The following is a 14,629-nucleotide window of genomic DNA, read 5'->3' on the forward strand; positions in this document are numbered from 1 at the left end:
TTTTTTTCAGTAAGATATACTTTTTGGCTCATTTGGTTAGGCACTCGATACTCTTGATTTTCTCTTTGATCTTTTTTTGCCTTTATTAATTTTTGTGTAAACAGTATTCGGAAAACGTTACTAAGTAAAGTAAAATTAGGACAGTTTTGATGGGTTTTTGCTTATATTTGTCTTCTAGATATCGAGTTTTCTTATAGTATGTATACTTATGTATGCTGCTGATCGTGGTGGCCTAGTGGGCAAAGAACCAACCTCTCGAGTGTGAGGGCGCGGGTTCTATTCCAGGTCAGGCAAGTACCAATGCAACTTTTCTAAGTTTGTATGTACTTTCTAAGTATATCTTAGACACCATTGGCTGTGTTTCGGATGGCACGTTAAACTGTAGGTCCCGGCTGTCATTGAACATTCTTGGCAGTCGTTACGGGTAAGTCAGAAGCCAGTAAGTCTGACACCAGTCTAACCAAAGGGTATCGGGTTGCCCGGGTAACTGGGTTGAGGAGGTCAGGTAGGCAGTCGCTTCTTGTAAAGCACTGGTACTCAGCTGAATCCGGTTAGACTGGAAGCCGACCCCAACATAGTTGGGAAAAAGGCTCGGAGGATGATGTATACTTATGTAAGCAATATTTGTTTAAGCTTCTATTGAAGGCCGTAACTAAATTAAATATTCTGTGTACCGTTATGTTATAAATAAATATACGTTTCTTATTTAAATTCGAGTTAATTATACGTTTCTGTTTTGACGTAATATACGTTTTCCTCATCGGATGGTAACAGCTGCCTTTTCCATAAAGATAGAATTATATTTTTTTATGCAATTTTTATTACTTTTTCTACGGTGGAAATGGAATTCGTGTCTCCATTTCATGAGGGGTTTTTGAAATTCTTTTCCAAAATACTGTTGAATACTGGTTGTTCAACAGTCGGAACCTACTTTAACATTAAAAGTATAAAAAATAATTATTCGTCTTTACTTAATCTGATTTTACGCATTATTTTAATAAATCAAAATATAATGAAGTTACACCAATAGGAAAAGCGATAAAGATTGTGTTCCAATAGGAAAAGCGATAAAGATTGTGTTCCCATTAAATTAATTAATTATTCCCAATAAGTTTCGACAGTTCTATTATTCCAAGAAAAGATGATTGAGCCATTAAAGAGATTTAATTTTCTTGTACACGGTAACTTTTTTATCGCCTTGAGCTATGTAGCTGACTGTACAGTCAGCTACAAAAATCTATGAACAGAAAAATGTAAACACTCATTATCTGCTTATCCTTTCCCCAACTATAGAGCGACTGCATATTTCACCTCTTCAACCCAGTTACACGAGCAACCCAATAGTTTCCCCTAGGTAAGACAGTAACGACTGCCAAAGATGTTCAATGACAGCCGGTACCTATAGTTTAGGTGTCGTGACACATTCAAAATTACATAAAATTACTTATTCAGTAAAATGACAAAATGTTGGAAACGGTTTTCAGAAATGTGTGCACTTGTCTGATGTCCTGTTAGTTTTGTAATGTGGTCGTGTAGACTTAAATGCGGGGTTTTTTGTATATTATGATCGTGTTCCAGGACTTTTGCTGCTGACTGTACATTAAACAGATTCTTAATCATACCTATTCCGGATATAATTTATGCGGATAATTTGAGCGTGATGAGCAATTTGTTTTGTAATTACACTGATACTGTTACAATTTATGCCCTCTTGTTCTTGCAAGAGGTATTAAGCCTGATTTAGGGTCCCCGGGTTAATTTATTGCAAGAGGTCGTTGTTTTTTTTTTAATGTTTTTTTTAGTAGCAGGGTAACAAAGTCTTTTTAAGTAGAATATTTTAAAATTCGAATTATCACATGGTATCTTGAATGTATCGTGGAAGGGAAGGTCGAAGAAAAGAGAGGAAGGGGTCGTCCAAGATATAGCTACATCAAGCAAATTAAAGAAAAGGTAAAGGTTGTGACGTATAAGGAAGTTCAGGAGTTGGCGCTAGATAGGTGTAAATGGAAGGAGCTGCACCGACAAGAGCTGGGCTCTTAAATTAATGATGATGATCTTGAATGTATCATCATCAGTGTATTACATGTATGAAATTGAAGTTTTGTAATTGTGTTAAAATGTCCTTAGCTTTAAATATATTCCTAGACAAAAAAGACTTACAAAACAAACAAAAACGCCCAACAATAAGTGTAGCTACCACATTTAGTCCACTTCAAACTACTAATTATAGTACTTTTTTAATTAGTTAGTTAAAATAGGAGCTTTTGTTAATTAAAAAACTTACACAAAGGTAGAATTCTGGGTACAGGCTTCAAGCAAAAATATTTAAAAGATAGAAACGAGAAAAATATTCAATTGTGACTTAAATTTTCAAACTAGCCCTTGCTTTGTTTTTTAAAATTCGTCAAATTTCTGAAACAGGTATAAAATATTAACTGCTAGGAAAAGGATTTTTGTTAAAACCGTTTTTCTTAATTTGCCGGTTTCCCAAGCGACAACGGAAAAAGAACAATAGGTAGAAATTAACAAAGGAACTTGTAATTGCCCCAATTTTTTAGAATAAAATGCCTGTAATGACGGCAACGCTAAACACCGTGAATAAATCCAAGTAAATATCCCCTACGTACTATTGGTACTGTCGATTTTTATACTCTATCTATTTACTAGAGATTTGGACGTTGGTCTACCTAGCATTTTTTATAATTATGTTGGGACCAGTTGCAATGTTTGGCAAAGACCGACTGCCGATCCGACCTTCTCAGCCCAGTTAACCGAGCAACCCAATATCCCATGGTAAGTACTACTGGCTTCTGACAACCCGTGACGACTGCCAAAGATGTTCAAATGACAGGCGAAAAGAAAAAAGATTGTAGGTATTTCCATGAAACACTGCTTTCATTTCTCTTATTTATAATCCCCTCTAAAAATAAATGAGCACAAACTGACATAGTATCACCAGAATCTGTTACAGTTGACCGATTTTTAAAACAGTTCCAAATATCTCGCTCCGTCTACCGTACACTGAACAACTAAAAAATGACAACATCGACTATTTTGACGACTACAAACTTGGGTAACTGCCAACTGTATACTCAACTGTTATACAGTTAAACTAGTACTAAATCTCTATTAAATCATTCTGTTTTCAATGTTAAAAAATTGCGTAAATCATGTGTGTATTTTAGCGCAATAGGTCATGGTTTGAAGTCATTGTCTTCAGAAAAGTCCGTTGATGCGGGCCCGATTATGTAAGGTTTTCTTTTCATATGTAACGGACTGATCAATCATTAAAATATATATATATTTATGTACCGAAATGTGTCTGTATTACAAAAAGAAATGCCTGAAATATTTCAGCAGTTTTCGTCAACTGCTGGGCACAGGCCTTCTCTCACACAGAGAAGGATGGTTCGTTACATTTGAAGATTATTACAAAAAGCTCTATTTTATGATCAAATCCACCTTATCACAAAACCGCTCAGTTGGGCGGCGACAATTTAAAATTTCTGCATTATCACTTGCAGAGAAGTGCCAACTTTTGTTCTTCTACTTCTATGCAATTGTAATTCGCTTGGCGCGATAGCTGAGCAATCGGCCGTCGCTCTTTTACTTTAATTTTCACAAAGAACGTTCTAGTTTGGATGAATAGCGGGTTATCAAAATCTTGCTCAGAAAAGTCTAAACGGATTTGTGGGAAGACTTCCGCAAAAATAAATCACTCTGCCAAATTAAACAATGTAGGTAGGTATATTCACACATACTTGAGACTTCGTTTTAACCCTTAGACAAATTATTTTCTAATGACATTTATTCCACACCATGAAAAACGCTGCTATCTACACCACATAATGCCGTTAATTAAAATAGTTTATAAAACGTATAACAAACACCGTTAATAAATATCCGCTTTAGTCTACGCGCACAATACACACTAAACAGTCGGGCGACTGTTGGCCCATCGGTTGTATATTGTTTTACGATCTTGAATAAGATCAAAAATTTTTAGTCGATATCATACCGGATAAATCCCTGATCGTTGTTACGTGTAAACTTACATTCATCTTCATACTGATTTATGAGCCGGAACCAATCGGTCGACTAAAAGTTTGAAGTATGCGCGTACTCTTAGTTTCCAGCTATTTATAACGTGACCGAGGGAACTTGATACGATCAACGTTTACAAATGTTTATGTTACGTTAAACTCGCTGTTTACCGTGGTTTTACTCGAGCCCTCAGGGAATTACGTCACGCACTCAGTTAAAAATGCCTATATTCGTCTCTGGGGTCCCGTATATTCGTCTACAACATGTCTCAATTGGCTTAGACGTTTTACTAGGAAAGAATGACAAACAAGGTCGAATTTTCTTATGGACGTTACACGGTTATATTAATAATAATGTTTATTTAAAATGCTTTATTTACACACTATATAATGTCATCATCTGTCTAGCCTTGTCCCAACTATGTTGGGTTCGGCTTCCAGTCTGATGCAGCTGAGTACCAGTGTTTTACAAGGGCCGACTGCCTATCTGACCTTCTCAACTCAGTACCCGGGCAACCCCCATAACATTCCTTAATTCCTACAATGTTCGCAAAATAATTCAATTTTTAGGCCAGAAATAAGTGTTACTTTCAAGAAATATAGCCTGAAAAGCTCGATACTTCTTGAATTGAGAGCAACCATGAATTGATGCCACCATATTGTAAAAACTAGATTTCCCACAGGACGAGAGTCTTGAGTTCGCTGCCTTGCGTGAAATTTTGAACACAGCAGAAACTTTATAAAGGATTGTATGAAAATACTGTAAACCATAGTTTATTTATTTTAATCGCAGAAAATTTTAACCATCGCTCAAAATACGAATATACCGTATTTTGAGCGATGGTTAAAATTTTGATGATGATGGTTTTTTTAAGAAGTTTGAAGTAATTTTTTTTTTCGGCTTCTATCTGGATTTTGCTAATTTTAATCTTTTCTATTCTTGAATTAAAGTATTAATAAAACTTTTAAGAACTCTAGTAAGAAGATTAAGTTATTTGAATTTGTCTTTTCTTTTCTTTACTTTTGATTGAGCTAAGGGATTTTCTTTTATTTTTATTTGATTGACAGCTAGTAAATTAGCTGACAATCTCAACCAAAACGTTTGTATGCTGTCTGCTTAAAATAAATTGTTTTGAGGACAAAAGCAGCTTAATCTGCAGAACACTTCACTACTAATATACAGAGTGTTCACATGTCAAGTATAAAAATTGACATTCTTTTTTTTTAAACCGACTTCTAAAAAAAGAAGGAGTTTCTAAGTTCGTGTGAAAGTTTTTTTTTATTTAGTGGCGATCCTGGCAGCATGACCACTGCTGAACAAAGGCCATAGTATGTTTACATAGTTTAATTAACGCACATTAGTCTACTTACATAAGAAAATAATTAAAAAAAACTCATTTATAAAACAACACTGTTAATCCTAACTAATGCATAAAAATAAAGTGGTGTCTGTTTGTTTGAAAAACTTTCACAATTCTATGGATTTAACGGATTTGTTTCGAAGTTTCCGAGTATTTATGAGAGTCCGAACACAATGTTAAGTGTCCATTAAATAAGTCAGATTCACGATTATTTGTTCATTTATTTGTTTTCAGAAAATACGGTTCAGTGAATGTAAAAGAAGGAAAAAGTTCGGGAGAAAATTAGTAACACTCTGACACTTTACTAATTCAAATATAGTATATTTTTTTAACAAAAACTTTGTTAAAATAAAATTTAATTCTATGAATAAACAAATAAATAGGTTGCAAGTCACTTTGCTACCTAAGGTGATTTTCAACAACCTTTTCACTGAAAACTTCCAACGAAACCACTCAATATAAAAAGCCACAAAGCGTTAAAGACCCACTTCTGTCAAAGCAAAGACTTAGAGTACCCGCACACTGCAAACTTAACAGTCGAATGACAGTTGTCCTGCTGCTTGGCAAAATATACTTTTTATGATTCCTATCAAACATTACACCCGAACCGGTACGGGTTAAATACCAGATCTACGTAATGTGTGTACTACCATTCATCTTCATACTGATTTATGAGCCCAAACAACTTTCAGTCGACTTAAAGTCTATTGTTTGCTCTTAGAAATAAAACCTCAACACTAGAAACGTTCAATTTAAGGCTAGAAAAATGGCGTGTTAAAACTCAAAGCGGTTGAGCCAAAGTCAATTAGTGGTGTAGATTTATACAGTCAATAAAAGATTAACCCGTACACCGCTGTGCCTTAATTGGGAACAGCGAGGCACGTGTAGCAAACACCCGCTTTAATGGCCACTCGGAAAAGGTGGTTTCTTAAATAACTAAGCTATTTACGTAACGCACATATTTAATTCTTTATGCTGTGTAGGGAAAATTGGTCAAAACGTGTTAAATTTCTGTCCTCCAAAAATGCCCGTAAAAATTCATCGTTATTCACAATTGGTATATTAAACTTGTTACAAAAGAGTATTTTCAGGCCCCCTCCCACACGGAGAGGGATTTTTTTTTTTTTTTTACAAGAGAGTGCTTCCAAATAGTAGAAGAAAATACTAAATAAGAGAGAAGCCATAATGATGCAGGATTTTAGAAAAAGATCTAAAAGTACACGCACTAGTTTACAAGCTACTAGTTGGCTGGATATCGGGGCCGCTTCTGTCTAATTGGGAGAAATGTGGAGTAAAGCCCGTGTTCGAGGCTAGATCAGTAGTTTGAGGGTTAAGGCATAAGCGGTGGAGAACAACACAAAATATAAATTAATGTGTAATATGAGATAAAATACATAAAGAGATTATTTTCGAGAAAATCTAACTTTTAACCGTTACCTTGAAGGTAACGGTTAAAAGTTAGATTTTCTCAAACATTCGTAAAAAAACTCAAAAAAAAAAACGAAATCATAAAAAGAATATCGGATGAATTGACTTTGTAAGAATTAATTTTTAAATCAGAACATAGTTTTTTTATTGCATTTTATTGGACGTACTATTAATTCGTTTGGAAGAGAATATCGTAAAAGTTTGTATCTTGTGCCTAATTCCAACGGTGACCCGTGGTAAAGGTTAGGCGTATAAATTAGAACGGCTTTTCGACGTTCCACTAGACTATCGCTATTAGCATTTTTTGCTCTTCATATACTTATATACATACATAAAATAACTACGTAATATTCATAAAAGCCAAATAGAAGAACGAGACATTAAGCCAGTTTTTGCCGAACAGTAGAGCAAATTTACTTAGTTATTTTCTACCTATTAGTTATTTTAATAGTCAATTAATTTTAATGAGACATTTTTTCTTTAAAGATTACGTTTACCTAAATAAGGTTCAATATCAAAATATTACTATAAAAAATTGTATTCAAAAATTACTCCACAGAAATAATGAAATAAAATTAACAATAACTAAAGACCATTACTCAGCTATATAACTTTAACTAATATAATTATCAGAGTGAGTTTACATTATCAAAACAATATTCTTTAGTGAACTGGCTATAATGAATTTATTGAGGCTACAAAAAGGCCGTCTTTTGTCTAAGGCTTATTATTAATTCTATTGTCGAAATTAGATTAAGTAGAATCCATTACTGCTGACTGCGATTAGCAAAGCAAATTTCTGCCACATTACATTGTAACTTGATATAAGTATTGGAGAATCTAGTTTCTTCGCGAGCTAAAAGGCAATTTATTCTTCTATCAATGGAGACAAGTCCAGGCATAAGCAATCGGTATCACCTTGTCCATTAAAAATATTATTCTCTTATGAATAACTGTGTTACCATTTTTCTGATTTGGTCGAATAGGTACATACTCTGTTATAAGAAAAAGTGGGGTCAATCTAAAAAAGTCTTCTTTTTTTGTGTTTTTTTGCTTCTTTGTGACTTTTGTATAATTTTCAATCAACGTCCATACTAAGTATACCTACATGAAACCACTACAGTATTTAAAAAAATAGTCAAACGTAACATGACTTAATTACTAATTAGAAGAAAAAAACACAACTACAAAAAGGTTACATCATTCATATACTACAAAAAAACACAAGTAAATATAAATATAATCCGTACTTTAGAGAGCGACTTCATAATTACCGCAGTGACTCGAGCAGAGCAGAAATAATATATTTAAAGGTCGCATCCTCTTATTAACGCGAAACTGACCCATTTTCCTCGGTTGACTCTCCGACTATAAGCCGCTGAATTATTTTGTTTCAGAGTCTTTGGAATTGCACTTATTTTACTTTCATGATGTTTGAAGTGTTCTTTTGGCACTTTCAGTCTTATGTACCTACCATTTCAAGTGCCTCTTTGCTTTAATAAATCTTATATCATTTAGTTAGAGCATTTGAAAATGAATCATGTCGTTTATATAGACTGTATATAAATAATTCGCAAAATAAAATTAATCCTCTTTTACCAGATAGGTGCCTGAAACGCTCTTACTTAAGTAAGTGAAAAAATAAACTTAATTATTAAGCTGCTAACCTTGAAAGACAGCGATGGCCATACTTTTCTTTGATCGCAAATCCCTAATTTACGTAATCCTCCAATCCATAAAATTCACCAAAAGTGCTTTGTAATTAAAACTTACGGAATTCTTTTAGCTCCTAGCTGTAATTGCTGGAGTTTTCACAAAGACACTAACTGGCCGGAATAATATTTGAAACTTTATTAATAGAGCCTTTAATTTAGGAATTATAATTGCCCTTTCAGAAGCTATTTCTCGAGGCAGTTATAATTATTTGCAAAGTCTGAAGACATTAATTTAGCCAATTTTCTTCACATGACCTCCATTAATTGATATGAAAGGTCATCTTGTCTTCACCCTTTTTAGATTCCCTCAAAATCTACATGAAAAACTGACTTCCGTATACATAATATTATGTTGAATATCGCTACATTTCATCTGTTCAAACAAATGGTTTCTTTCCACAAATGTTCGTGATCCACTCAAACTGCGGGGGTCAAATTAATTGGCAAATTGGAACACGTACCATTCTAAGAATGTTAGAAGAAGGCAGCCTACACGGATATTCGATCCCATTGACTTTGAAAAAGATAAATGTGATGACAAAGCAGGTTTCATAAATAGAAGATACCAACGAAAGTTCGATAGTTTTCCTAACAGCTCCGAGCGAGTATAGAATATGTAACGTAAGCATGCCATTAGTAGATTTCATGCATAAGCATGCTAAAACAAACTACCTACAAAGTTCAGCAATTCCTTCCGGGAACACACCATTAGCAGACTTGACAAAGTTCATGTTCAGTGAAGGACATTTCCAGCCTTTATGGCGGGCCATTAACTCACTTTAACAATTCAAACAGCTTTAGAGACTACAACAGACAGAATTTCCTTAAAATTTCTGTCAATTTTGGAAACGTTAAACCAGCTTGGTAAGGACAAACAAAGTTCTGTATGTTGTTAAGCTTATTTGTGTCAAGGTCAGGAGGTTTTCGTTGCGAAAGAGGCCCTCAGCTGAGGACGGAAAGTCTTTACCTTCGCGCACGATTCCTGCATTAACTTAGTCTTTGTTCCCATTTCTTTGTTGTATGAATGGATCTAGACTTGAGAGCGTTTCAAGTGTTCCAATAAAAAGAACTCGTGTAACGAGAATTATATTGAGAGGGACAGATAATGTGAAGAAAGCCATGGGCTGCCTTGATTTAAGGCAATATTTTTGTGAGTTATTTTGAACATAAGAATCAGTTGTTTACAAATTGTTTATTGCAATAAAATGTATAAACAATTTCCCCAATAGGTATTTAGATGGTGGGGTGTCGTGTTCAGAGATAAGTAAATAAATCGAATACTAATTAATACACTTTTATTTTCTGACTCCAATTAGGTTACATACGATTTGGTACAGTCACAATATTTAGTAGCGTGCGTTGGTAGTGCCATATACGGGACAACTGGGGAGGCGAACACAATGCAAGTACAGTATGAACAATATTGATGCGTCAACAATTAGTGTAGGTCCCACTACATCATTCCTCCCCTTTTTTTAAAAAAAAATTTTTGACAAAAGATTTTTTTACAAAAAAAATATATTCTTATCCAGTTACTATATAATCCAAGAAGCTTACAATGTTCACAAACAATATTATTAAATTACAGTCTCAACAAAAATTTGCTTACAGTATACATTTATACAATAACAACTTTGAAACAAGATGCTTGACGGGTTGTGCGATAAGCGCATGTTTGTCTCAGTACTACTGGCTTTGTACCTAATGGCTTAGTGATTAAAAGATACACCTCTCGTGCCTGAGAGTGCGGGTTCAAACTTATGTTCATTATTACAAATTGAATATCAAATACAGAGTAAAAAATCTATCTTCAAAAAGGATAAAACTTTCTAAAAAAAAATCTTAAACTAAGTACAAAATGTTCTTAACCTTTGTGTTATACTCTGTTCTCCTCTCTTGGAGTCATTGTGGCCGGCCGGTACCAACAATACAAACTATGCAGAATGTCCTACGATCGAAAAACAAAATATAACACAATACATCCTGTAACTGCCTTAAATCTATGTAATACACTACTCATATTCGTCTATTACAGTTGCGGAGCACTTCTAGAGAGTCCGTCTTGACATTTAATGTGATTACATACATAATAGGTAACATGAAATATACATAATCTAAGTATATATATACGAAATACGTTAAAGGTAGTTATCATGCCGGGTTACTCTGCTATACATATTAAAAAATAAAATTACACGCTTGGCCTACTCGTACGAATGACCAAGAGTCTCCAGTATCCGACATGATGACGCCATAAAAAATATACATTCACTACTGTTTAACATTCACTACACATTCACACAAATATAATATCACTTGAGAGAACGAAGGTTTTTGATCAGAATATTATTATCAAAGCACAACTTTGGCTGTTGACGGCGGACTCATTGTATGTTGAGGTTGCACAGTTTCGACCTTAATACTAGGTAAGGCTACAGAACTGGCTACCATTTCTTTTCTTAACCATTTTCTCACGCCTCTAATGAATCTTCGTTTCAGTGCGTACGCAAATACCATGATTAACATTATTATAATAACTATCATCACTATGCCAATAATATTTAGCTTATTATGCATGTGGGCCACATTAGATACATTTTCGTTTACAATGACGTTCTCTTTCGTTTGATTAGAGCCCATTTTGCTAATTTAGTCCACTATACTGATGTATCGTCTCAACGTAAATGAAATTAAAGATCGCGATACCACAATTTGAAACTAATGTCCTAAATAAATCTGCAAAATTGACATTTTAACAATAAAATAATTTATCGGTATTTCAATGGCTTTTTGCTTACTCGACCAGTTCGCGTAGTATAAACTTTACTATCGGGTTCGTCCGTTTGAATTGTTACTTTTTTCGTAACTTTTCGACAAACGGTATCCCTATTACTATTATAGTTCGGCCATTCAGAGAATGCGTTCCTGACACGTCGCGATTGAACTGACGACGTAACTACATTCATTGATTATTGATATAATAATGTTGTTTTAATGCTCCTCAATTGTTAAAACGGTAAACAACCAGCAAAAATATTTTTATCGTAACTGCAACGCCATTGCAAAGTTACGTCGTCAGTTCAATCGCGACGTGTCAGAAACGCATTCTCTGAATGGCCGAACTATATCAACTACTTTAGATTGCGATTCATCCTCTATTAACATGTACGCTGGTTTCAGACGATCTATAGAAACTTTAACTTGTCGGTCGGGCAACTGAATACAAAATACTTTATTATCTCTACTTATGACGCGATATGGTCCGTCGTAAGGTGGTTGTAACGGTTTCCGTACTGCGTCATTACGGATAAAAATATATTCACAATCATACAAGTCTTTATGCACAAAAATCTTATTTGGTGACTTATTTTTCCTATTAGATGGCTTTAACCCGTCAATTACAGCTTTTAACTTATTTACGAAATTTTCAGAATCGCTAATTTTCAAATCAGTTGTATCATAAAAGTCACCGGGTACTCTAATATTACTGCCATACAACATTTGTGCAGCGGTTACGCCTGTATCTAATTTTATCGTTGTGCGTAACCCCAACATTACAGTTGCCAATTCGTCAACCCAGCATTTATTATTTAAGCGAGCCATTAACGCGGCTTTTAAAGATCTATGCCAACGTTCTACTAAACCATTACATTGAGGATGATACGGAGTTGTACGTGTCTTTATAATTCCCATTAAAATCATTAATTCTTTGAATAAGTTACTTTCGAACTGACGACCCTGGTCACTAGTGAGCTTTATAGGACAACCGAAACGACTAATCCAACCTTCATATAATGTTTTCGCTACGATTTCTGCAGTTATCTCTTTTAGTGGAAATGCCTCTGGCCAACGAGTGAATCTATCGATAATCGTTAAACAATATCTATAACCTTCTGGCGAGGTTGGTAACGGTCCTATAATATCAATATGTATATGCTCAAAACGTTTAGTACTTTTAAAGGACTCTAAATCGGAAACCGTATGTTTTTGAACTTTCGCTCTTTGACATTTTACACATGTTTTAGCCCATTTACCAATATCTCTATTCATTTCAGGCCAAAAATATCTATCTTTTACTAATTTTTTACTTGTCTTAATACCAGGATGACTTAAATTATGAATAGAATCAAAAGCTAAACGACGAAATTTTTCAGGTAAATATGGTCTTGCACTATTAGTAGACATTTCGCAATAAACATGTTTATCAGTATCGAGTAACGTTACGCGTTTTAATATTACTTTACTGTTGTCGTTTGATGCTCTCAATAATTTTGCAAGCTGTTCGTCAACTTCCTGCGCAGTGGCGAGTTCTGCGAAATCTAACGTCGTGGGACATGTTATTGTTTCAACTCTAGATAATGTGTCAGCAACTATATTATTATTTCCACTAATGTGTCGTATGTCAGTACTAAATTCACTAATAAACATAATTTGCCTAGTTCGCCTAGAAGTTTCTCTATTGGTACCTAATTTAGTAAACGCGAAAGTTAATGGTTTATGATCTGTAAAAATTATTAATTCTTGTCCTTCAACTAAATTACGAAAATGTATGATTGCTAAATAAATTGCTAAAAGTTCTCTATCATATGTACTATATTTCTTTTGTGCTTCAGTTAATTTTTTCGAAAAATATCCTAAAGGTTTCCAATTGCCATCAACTTTTTGTTGCAATACTGCACCTACACTTGTGTCTGATGCGTCCGTCATCAATGACAAAGGTGTATGTGCCGATGGGAAATACAATAAGGTAGCATTTTTAAGATCATCTTTACATTTTTCAAAATTTTCCGTAGCTTCAGGTGTCCAATTGATTTTACTTTTATCCTTACGCCTTGAATTCCCTAAATATTTATTTAACGCTGCCTGATGTTCAGCCGAATGAGGTATATGAGCTCTATAAAAATTTAACATGCCTAAAAATCTTCTAAGTTCCTCTATAGTATCCGGCTTTGGAAAATCAATAATCGCTTTAACTTTATCTTCTAATGGTTTAATTCCTTCTGTAGAGACTTCAAAACCCAAAAACTCTAATTTATCTTTACCAAAACTACACTTTGAAAAATTAATCGTTATACCAAATTCATTAAAACGTTCAAAAACTTTTCGTAAATGTTCTCTATGCTGCTCTTCATTTTCCGATGCAATGATGACGTCATCTACGTAATTGAAAAGAAAATCTAAGTCTTGTAAAACAGTATGATGCATAAAACGTTGAAAAGTTTGTGCAGCATTTCTTAATCCAAATGGCATACGCACGAATTCGAATAAACCAAACGGTGTTATGACGGCAGTTTTCTCAATGTCATTTTCCGAAACTGGCACACAATAATAGGCTCTATTTATATCTAGCTTTGAGAAAACCTTTTTATTATCTAACATATACGTAAAATCATGAAGACGGGGAACTGGATATCGATCAGGCTTGGTAATCGCATTTAAACGTCTATAATCTCCACAAGGTCTAATATTCCCGTCCTTCTTAGGAACAACATGCAAGGGACTTGCCCAAGCGCTTTTACTCGGCCTACAAATCCCAAGCTCTTGCATAATCTTAAACTCATTTTTAGCTTTTACGTACCTGTCTGGTGGTAACTGCCTGGCTCGTGCGTGCACTGGAGGTCCTGTGGTCTCAATGTGATGACAAACATTATGTTTAGGCGTTTCTTTGTACGAAACTGGTTTAGTTAGTTCTGGAAATTCACATAATAAATCATAATAAGGGCAATTATTTACGATAGTTTTCAAAGTGGGCTCACTAGAATTAGAAAGATTGCCTTTAGTGCTTAAATTAGTTATTTGATCGATTAACCTTCGTCCGTTCAAGTCAATTAACAACTGAAAATTAGCTAAGAAGTCAGCACCTAATATTGGTTGCTGTACGTCCGCTAATGTAAATAACCAACGGAATGCTCGTCTTAGATTTAAATCTAATTCTAAGTACAATGTACCATACGTGTTAATCTGAGTTCCATTTGCGGCAAAGAGTTTATAACAACACTCACTTGTATTACTGTTGAGTCGTCCCACTCGCTTCAACTGCGTCTACGACAAGTGGGGGTGACTGTGACGTCGTGGTACAACG

The 14,629-nt window shown here is 34.5% G+C and overlaps 1 protein-coding gene across 1 annotated transcript in view; it reads left to right on the plus strand.

Moving 5' to 3' along the window:
- LOC124635714 (leucine-rich repeat-containing protein 24-like) overlaps positions 1–14,629 on the plus strand; it is a 68,193-nt gene that overhangs the window by 11,123 nt on the left and 42,441 nt on the right. The gene's annotated exons all lie outside the window — the stretch shown is intronic.

Source organism: Helicoverpa zea, chromosome 13, assembly GCF_022581195.2.
Source record: "Helicoverpa zea isolate HzStark_Cry1AcR chromosome 13, ilHelZeax1.1, whole genome shotgun sequence".
Lineage (NCBI taxonomy): Eukaryota > Metazoa > Arthropoda > Insecta > Lepidoptera > Noctuidae > Helicoverpa > Helicoverpa zea.